Source organism: Clupea harengus, chromosome 19, assembly GCF_900700415.2.
Source record: "Clupea harengus chromosome 19, Ch_v2.0.2, whole genome shotgun sequence".
NCBI lineage: Eukaryota > Metazoa > Chordata > Actinopteri > Clupeiformes > Clupeidae > Clupea > Clupea harengus.
In genome coordinates, this window is record NC_045170.1 from 19,182,487 (window position 1) to 19,192,028 (window position 9,542).

Below are 9,542 nucleotides of genomic sequence, written 5' to 3' on the forward strand. Positions count from 1 at the left end.
TGTCATTTTTGAAGTGGTGATCTGTGCTGCAGTGTAAATTCATGGAAAATGTTAAAAAGGGATACCAGCTTTTTGCAAAATTAGGAAGCATACCTCAATGGCAAACCAAAGCGCTACACAGATTCCAGGACAGAACTGAGAGCAGTGCTTGATTTGTTATCATTTGCAGCATTCAGGTGCAGGACCTAACAACACAAACAAATCATTTAACCAGTCTGAGAGCCTATCAGAAAAGCATATGCTGACCAACATCATACCTACTGTTTTGTTACGGTGTGTCTGGTTGGGAGGTGCAAAGAAAAGATGTTTTGTCACAATGTTTAACATTCTATTGTGTTTCCGTTGTGGTTCGTGCGCTTCAATAAGTGTTTTCATTTCAAGTTGTCATTGTACGAACTAAGCCTTAACTGTCAATTCGCGTGACCCTTATATAACTATAAATAAGACAAACGAACTAATCAGTTCAGCCAATTCAAGCGTATTATTTAATGTTCGTGTTATCTACAGCTAACCTGCATACATCTGGACCTTAACAAGGCATCGTTGGTATGTTTTATCCTTTGTTGTGAATTTTGTGAGATACAATATATGTTTATTTAACCTATCGTAACTGTATGCAATGACTATATGTTTATGCTAGAATTGATTTGTCTATGTCTTTTGTAAATTTCAGTTTTACACTTCCTATCTATTATCATTAAACCTGTGGACTACGTACATCTTCAGAGTCGTGATTTGTAGGAAGAGTTTAGCTGGCTGTCAGCGTAGAGCTTACCGAAGACGGCACAGTAAAACAACGAGCTTTCAACAGGCAAGATAACGCAACGCAAGCTAACAGCTAACGCCATGTCGTCGCCAAGGGCAACCAGTGGACGCAAATCTTTAAATACACGCTCGGAAGCTCAGTGCTCAGTGAGATCCAGCGCATCATCCATAAGGTCTGCGGCAGTCAAAGCTAGAGCAAGAGCCGAAGCAGCAAAGGCACGTCTGCTCTACTTTGAAGAAGAGGCTAAATTGAAATTGAAGTTGGAATTGCTTAGGCATAAAAGAGAGGCAGCTGCAGCCATTGCTGAAGCGGATGCACTTGAGGCTGCTACTGATGAGAATAGTGAGGGAGACAGGTGTGGGCTAAACATGGACTCTGTCCCATTGGTGGCTTCAGAACGCACAAAGCGATATGTGGCTGAACACATCAAAGCTGAGTCGTATCTGCATCAGAACAACACTACTCCACATCCTCTCCCCTCACAGCAGCCTCTCATCCACACAGAAGAGTATATCCATGGGCCACTAGCCAGGATGTGTGAAGATGCTGATCCGCCTCGCGTCGGGTTCAGCGGTGAGCATGTTGATCCTGCACGCCATTCCAGGCCACATAGTTGCAACAGTCCTTCTCCTGCATGTTATGCCATACCACCGAGCTCTGATAATGGCTATTCACATGTAAATTACTTTGTAAGATATTTAGCCCGCCGTGAACTTGTGGCTACAGGCCTACTTCATTTTAACGACAAGCCACAAAACTACAGAGCATGGAAACGCTCCTTTCTGAATGCCATCAGTGGCCTTAATCTGACACCGAGTGAGGAGATGGATCTTCTGTTTAAGTGGCTGGGCAAGGAGTCAGCAGAACACATTGAACAGATAAGAGCAATCCACATACACCACCCAGAAGCAGGACTGGCCATGACATGGAACAGGCTCGAACAAACGTACGGCTCAGCAGAAGTAATAGAAAATGCTCTGTTCAAACGCATTGACAGCTTCCCAAAAGTAACAAGCCGAGATGGATCTATGCTGACGAAGCTGGGCGATCTATTAATGGAACTGCAGGCAGCTAAGGGTGAAGGAGACCTGCCCGGCCTCGCTTTCCTTGACACGGCGAGGGGCGTCAACCCAATCGTACAGAAACTCCCATCTCGCCTTCAAGAGAGGTGGGCGACAGTAGGCGCAGCCTACAAGCGTCAGCAACAGGTGAATTATCCTCCCTTTGCCTTCTTTGTGGATTTTGTCTGCCAGCAGGCATGCATTATGAACGATCCCAGCTTCAACTTCATTGCCAGCACAGACACGGCTCCCTGGACAGAGAAAACAGCATGGAAGCCAAACAGACAGCGAGAGGTCTCCGTTCACAAGACAGAGGTATCCCCCAGAGCCACATCTGACATGGGTGAGCCACCTACAAACAACGGTGATAAACTGTGTCTACTGCACAACCTGCCACACCCTCTGCGTAAGTGTCGGGCATTTAGAGAGAAGACCATTGAAGAGCGCAAAACACTGCTAAAAGATAACAATGTGTGCTTTAAATGCTGCTCTTCATCGTCCCACATAGCAAAGTACTGCAAGATCAACGTACAGTGTTCTGAATGTAAGAGCGACAGACACAACACAGCACTTCACCCTGGACCTGCACCCTGGAAACAAGAGGTCGGCCATGCTTCTGAGCACGGCGGGGAGCAGGAGGGAGCTTCACCACAGTCTCATGTCAACAACAAATGCACTAAAGTCTGCGGTGGCGAGCTCACAGACCGCTCGTGCTCAAAGATATGCCTCGTCAAAGTGTATCCGACTGGCCATAGAGAAAAAGCAGTGAAATTGTATGTGATCCTGGACGAACAGAGCAACAGGTCACTGGCTCGCTCACAGTTCTTCGACGTGTTCAACGACCAAAGTCCAAGCGCTCCATACACACTGAGAACATGTGCTGGAGTGAAGCAATCAGCAGGCAGAAGAGCCAATGCTTATGAAGTAGAATCCTTTGATGGAACTGTTCGCATACCATTACCAAGTCTCATAGAATGTAATGACATCCCGAACAACAGAGAGGAAATTCCAACCCCCGAAGTGGCTCTCCATCATGCTCATCTAAGGTCATTGGCACACCGCATCCCAGACATCGACCCCCAAGCCCCAATCATGCTTCTCTTAGGACGGGACATTATCAGAGTGCATAAAGTCCGCAAACAGGTGAATGGCTCTCACAACCTGCCCTTTGCACAGAAGTTGGACTTGGGGTGGGTCATTGTTGGAAATGTGTGCCTAGGCAATGACCACAAACCACTGACAATCAGCACGTTTCACACGAACACCACAGAGCTGAAACGCTCTACCTTATTTGCGCCATGCCCCGACGGGTTCCATGAGAACGAGAACTTTAACAGCGTCCAAGCCACTGGTGAGCCCCCAGCGTGTCCTGCGGACCAGCCCACCTGTGAAGCCGACCACCTTGGATGCACGGTGTTCAGGCAGATCAAGGATGACGACCAGGTGGCTCCCTCCATTAAGGTGCTGGTGACTTTCATGGCAGAGGCAGCGGTGATCATCAATGCCAGGCCACTTGTTCCAGTGACAACGGACCCTGATGACCCGCTCGTGCGCACCCCAGCAGCTCTTCTCACGCAGGGGTCGGGCATTCTTCCAGCTCCTGGCGGTGGGTTCGGAGTTGCCAGCCTCTGCAGGTCCCAGTGGCAACGGGTTCAGCACCTGTCAAACACCTTTTGGGACCGCTGGAGGAAGCGGTTCCTCCCAACACTACAGGCGCGCAACAAGTGGCAGTCCAGCCAGCCAAACATTCAGCCAGGAAGTGTTGTTCTCCTTAAGATCAGCCAAGCACGCAGGAATGTATGGCCTCTTGGACTGATAACACAGGCCATCCCTGGCAAGGACAGTAAAGTGTGCCAGGTAGAGGTGAAGATCGTTAAACCAGATGGGACTAGCCTCTTTGTTGGGCCGGGCACTGAAGTAGTGCTCCCTCTGCCTCCAGAGGCAGGGTAAACGGACTGTGCATGGATTTTGGGGTGACGTGTATCCACGTCAGGCGGGGAGTGTTTTGTTACGGTGTGTCTGGTTGGGAGGTGCAAAGAAAAGATGTTTTGTCACAATGTTTAACATTCTATTGTGTTTCCGTTGTGGTTCGTGCGCTTCAATAAGTGTTTTCATTTCAAGTTGTCATTGTACGAACTAAGCCTTAACTGTCAATTCGCGTGACCCTTATATAACTATAAATAAGACAAACGAACTAATCAGTTCAGCCAATTCAAGCGTATTATTTAATGTTCGTGTTATCTACAGCTAACCTGCATACATCTGGACCTTAACAAGGCATCGTTGGTATGTTTTATCCTTTGTTGTGAATTTTGTGAGATACAATATATGTTTATTTAACCTATCGTAACTGTATGCAATGACTATATGTTTATGCTAGAATTGATTTGTCTATGTCTTTTGTAAATTTCAGTTTTACACTTCCTATCTATTATCATTAAACCTGTGGACTACGTACATCTTCAGAGTCGTGATTTGTAGGAAGAGTTTAGCTGGCTGTCAGCGTAGAGCTTACCGAAGACGGCACACCTACCTTTCCTGAGTAGCCATCCAATACTGCCAAATTGTTGTATAGATCGGTAAAAAGAAAATACCGGTACTGTAAAGCAGTCATTTGAAAATGAAGTTGAACTTTATATTGATACTAAGCTATTCGTTGTTTGTCAAAACAAAACATTTTAACACACAGGAATATAAAATCTCAAAATAGACTATTAAACAAGTATTCTAAATCTAATTTCATTTTCTAAATCTAATTTTCTGTGTCTGTCGGGTACACAAAACTGAATGCACAAATAACTAACTACCACTCATTCATTATATCACACAAACCTTATTAGCCTGTGATTCGTGTTTATGTGAACTAGTGACGGTGGACCCCAGACAGAATAAGTTCGTCTCACTTGTCTTCATTTCAGAACTGTCATACTGTTAAAGTAACCAGAGGATTAAAAATCTAACATACCAAGAACAACAACAACCCCTTACAAGGCCCTCCAAGCTTTTCTTTTTAGCAAATTAAACGACCGAATGACGCCATAGTCCTGTCATTTTCAAACCATTAGAGATCAATGCTAGCTTCATGTCTGTGCTCAGTTCCAACTTGTATACACTTGTGGTAACAGCTTTATTCACCACAACATCATTATTTTGTTTTTACGCATTTTCAAAAGTCTCCTCTCTGGAACCAGTTTTTGAAGGTATGCATTTTCAGGCACAGAAAACACTGTTTTTAGGCACCGAAAACGCTGTTTTCATCGTTATCGTGTGCATGGGGCCTAGGGGTGGCCAGCCTAGACGCTGCGAACGCTGCCAAAACACAGCTACAGCTCTGAGCAGGCAGCACGACCCATGGCACAACATGGAGGTGACTGGAGGTGGAGGTTATTGCGGTGAAAGTGCTGTTATATAACGTTGAATCAGTATTATTGTAGTAAACATCTGTGTGTGTGTGTGTGTGTGTGTGTGTGTGTGTGTTTGTTTGTGTGTTTGTCTACTAAACATGATTGGAGATAGAGCTTATTGTAACTAAGGTGCTATTACATAAAAGATGACGTTGCATCTAAACAGACAACTATGCTGAGAGTGATCACTGTCTCTAAGTAAACATGATTACACCACAATCATTTTAAGAATGTGACTAGTTTTAGATCAGTTCAGTTTTCATTCCAACAAACTTTCATCACGAAGCAACCAAACATCAGTCATCAAATGCTCATAAAGATCAAACAAATGCTCATAAAGAGTCAACATGCAAAGCGTCAGGTCATAAAACATGAGTTCATTCAGCTAGACATAATCAAACCACCTTGACAAGAATGATTGTCACGGCGCTCATTCAATATGGCTGCTTGTAATCCCAGATACTAGATGCTGTCACATCCACTCCATATCCAGACCAGATCTTCTCCTGTGTCAGCTGCCATCTTGGATCTTCTTCTGCTCCCCAAAGTCCAGTATGAGTCATTCACCTTAAATAGGCTAGAGATGATCTCAGCCTGACAGTGGCGGCTGGTGAATTTTTTAAATAGCACTCCATATTTTCATCTTTTAAGGGGGGCGGCGCCCTTGCACCCACTATTGACGCACCGCCACTGCAGCCTGATCTTTAACCCTCCTATTATGTTCAAATTTTACCCACATCTATTATGCTTGGGGTCAATTTGACCCCAGCAATTTAAACCTCTAAAAAATGATTATAATATTTTTTTTTACTCAAGTTTATGTGTCAGGTACTTTAGGTTTGTTTGTTGACTACCTAAATAGCCCTTAAAAATAAAACAATACCCCCACCCACCCCCCTTATACATCCAGAATACATGTTACGCTACTATGGAGAAATATGCAGATCACCATCAAATCTCACTGATTGACTTAAAATTGGAAAGAGATATCCTTCTGGTGTTTTATGGCTTCATATTATTTCTAAGTACATATTGTTGTTATCTATAACATATGGAATAGAAAACTATTTCTGTAATCAAGAATAGTATCAATGTGATAAAAAAAGTTTATATTTCTTATATATTTTATACAATTAAAACAGCCTGGGGTCAAATTGACCCCAAACAACACCTATGCGTAAAGCATGTGTACAGGACATTGAAAACATATCATCATGTTAATTTTGTGTTTACCCAGTTCTCCCCATTAGATTAGGAAAAGTCATTAAATATGAAGCAAAAAAAACTATGCCAATCATTTATTTAGAGACGTTAAACATTGAAAAGGGTCAAATTGACCCCAAACATAATAGGAGGGTTAATGCATTTCTAGAGTCTGTAGTCTGCTGTACACATACATCTATTGTATCTGCACTTATCTGGCAAAAGCTTCTCCCACAAGCTAATTAGGTGTTATGTACGTGTATGTGTGTCTGTTTGTGTGTGTGTCCTCCCTAATCCCGTCTGTCATCGGTGCAACTGCTGGCGACATCAGGTCTTTCCCTCCTCGTATACCCCTCGTATACCCCCTTTTGCCCCCTCTTTGCCCTGCCCCTCTCCCTTTCTCATCTCCCTTTCTCCTCTCCCTTTCTCCTCTCACTGCCCCTCTCCCTTTCCCTTTCTCCTCTCACTGGCCCTCCTGGGTGATGTTCCTCTAAAGCTCAGTGGGCCTTGGACCTTCTGACCCGTCATGGCAGTCCGTCTGGAACACACACCCACACAGACTACACACTGACATTAAAAAAACACACACACACATATACTGTATGTGTGTGTGTTTTTAATGTCAGTGTATGTGCATTTTTAATGTCCATGTGTACTCTGTGTGTGTGGGTGTGTGTTCCAGACGGACTACAATTGATGTGTATGTTGGTCGGTGTGTGGAGAGAGAGAGAGAGAGAGAGAGAGAGAGAGAGAGAGAGAGAGAGAGAGAGAGTGTGAGAGAGAGAGAGAGAGAGAGTGAGAGAGAGAGAGAGAGAGAGAGAGAGAGAGAGAGAGACCAACATACACATCAATTCACAAATATAACATGAACACACACACACACTTCACATGCATCCATTCACACACCCTTACATATACTTGTGTGGTCATTTTCTGTTTGGAGAGCTCCCAGGCTCCCAGTGGTGTCCTTACAGAGGGATTTAAAGCAGAGGGGCGCGGCGCGGAACTATAGCAACACCACACGCAATGCCTCTAAATGCAGCAGGGAGTACTGGCGTAGGAATCCGAGCCAGTGAGCTCATGTGGACTGGCATAGCTGTAAATAATGGTTAGCGAGGAGCAAGTCTGGCTCGGGGGTCTGTAATGTTACCTCCAAAATATTGCTTGTGAAGACATGTTTTTCGCAAACAAGACAGAGGGTAATTATTGTGTACGAACTGGGCTCTCAGATTTAGGCTTATTCATGTAGTGTTTCAGTAGAACATTGCTTGTCCAGACTCAGTCGTTATATAATAAGTCTTGACTAAATGGTGGTTCGATTGAAGACTTTACTATTCAGAGGGAATTTCTATCTAAACCATGTCAGGAATTCACATCTCATGGGGACAACTGAATTTTGGAAGGCCTGGAAGGTTTAAAGGTTTTTTTTTGTTCGTTTTTATACTAAAGGGACATTGAGAATTTGCGTAAGTGGGAATCTGGCCTCAACTGCCAGATAAATATCTAAGCTAAGCTTGGAGAAAAGCTTTGAGTTCACTATTCAGATACTACAGACAAGCTGAAAGCAAATATAATAGGCGTAGGTCTAGGCTACAGGAAACCAAATATGGCTTTGATACTGCGTTGGTTACAGCATGGGCAAGCATATAAATCCAGTTTCTTTGTCTTGGGTTGGGTTATTAAGATTGAACCGCCTCACAAGTTTTCTGGATTAGTCCGAATTTCAATTCCAGTTCTCTGGAGATTGAAAGTGTACCGCACAAATATGGGGTGTGATGCTTTGAAAAGGTTTTGATCGCTTTCATAGTTCAACAACTTGGCAGACACAGTCATCCTCTATTTAGTTTGCAGTGTGCCATGGAACACTTTACCTTAGAAATATGACGCACTTTTGAATCAAATCATACCTTTGTTTAAGACCCATCAGGAAGCTTTATAACTCTAAACATGGTGGATATGAGAGCTGTATTGTGTTACCAGCCACAGCTCATTGTGTTGATTCTTTTGTACTGGTCTTTTACTTCCTGTTCGTGACACAAATTTCACCCCTGCCTGCAGCACAATATGAGGTCAGAAATAAGGAGAACATTCTGTGACTTTTTTTTTGTCAGTCAGTCATGCTGTCTTGTTGTGCAAATGCTTTAGCCAGTGGCATTTGGCATGGTACACTGATGCTAGCAGTAAAAGTCAAATGAGAGATCCACAGCCTTTGGAAAAAGCCAGAAAAAACTGATGTCAACCGTTTTACGTGCCAGGCGTTGTTCATTGCCAAGCTTCTGCAACCATTTGTGCTGGCAAACCGCAAAATCATTCATCAAGCATAACATTGTATGAACATGTCAGCCCTCTAAATAAACCTGTGCACCTGTGAGAGTGGAAGTGGCAGTTGCTCAAAGAATGTTTTATTCTGGGGTGCTTTTATGTCCTTCTAAAATGCTCAAAGTCCATAACCTGAACACACCAAAGTCAGTTCATTGTTTCCCATTGCCAATGTGTGTGTGTGTGTGTCCAGATGGTGCGGATTGTTCAGATTTGTACTGAATCATCTGGTTTCTGTAGCCTGCTTGTCCTGTGGCATCTTACTGTATTTCTAGTGCTAACTCATCCTAGGGTCAAATCTCCACTTGTAGGTCTTAGCTAAAATAGTGAGCTACATAACTACTATTGTTGTGTCCGGGTGGGGGCACGCATTAAATAAGAAAGAAGCGTTGGAGAGGCTGATAACGTAACTTATATTTATTACTAGTACGAACAGGTAGCCCTGGCTCATCAGGAGCTCAGAGTGGAGTGCAGGCAGAGTCCATGTACAAGAGAGCGAAAGAGGGGAGCGCATCCACTTTATAGTTCCCCCATGACCTGAAGGATCATGGGAGCTGAAGTGGCAATATGCATACACAACAACTATAACACACAACAACACACACAGTCAAGTTTAATCTCTTGTGGGGAAACCACACATTGAACCTTCCCTTTACATCTCACTATTAAAGTATTAGTAGCCTACGTTGCCTAATTAAATTTAGTCCATACAGTAAACTAACTTGATTACTAAGTGCAATATTCGCTCTGTTGTCCTCCGTTGACTTGTGCTATTTGCGGTATGCGTGC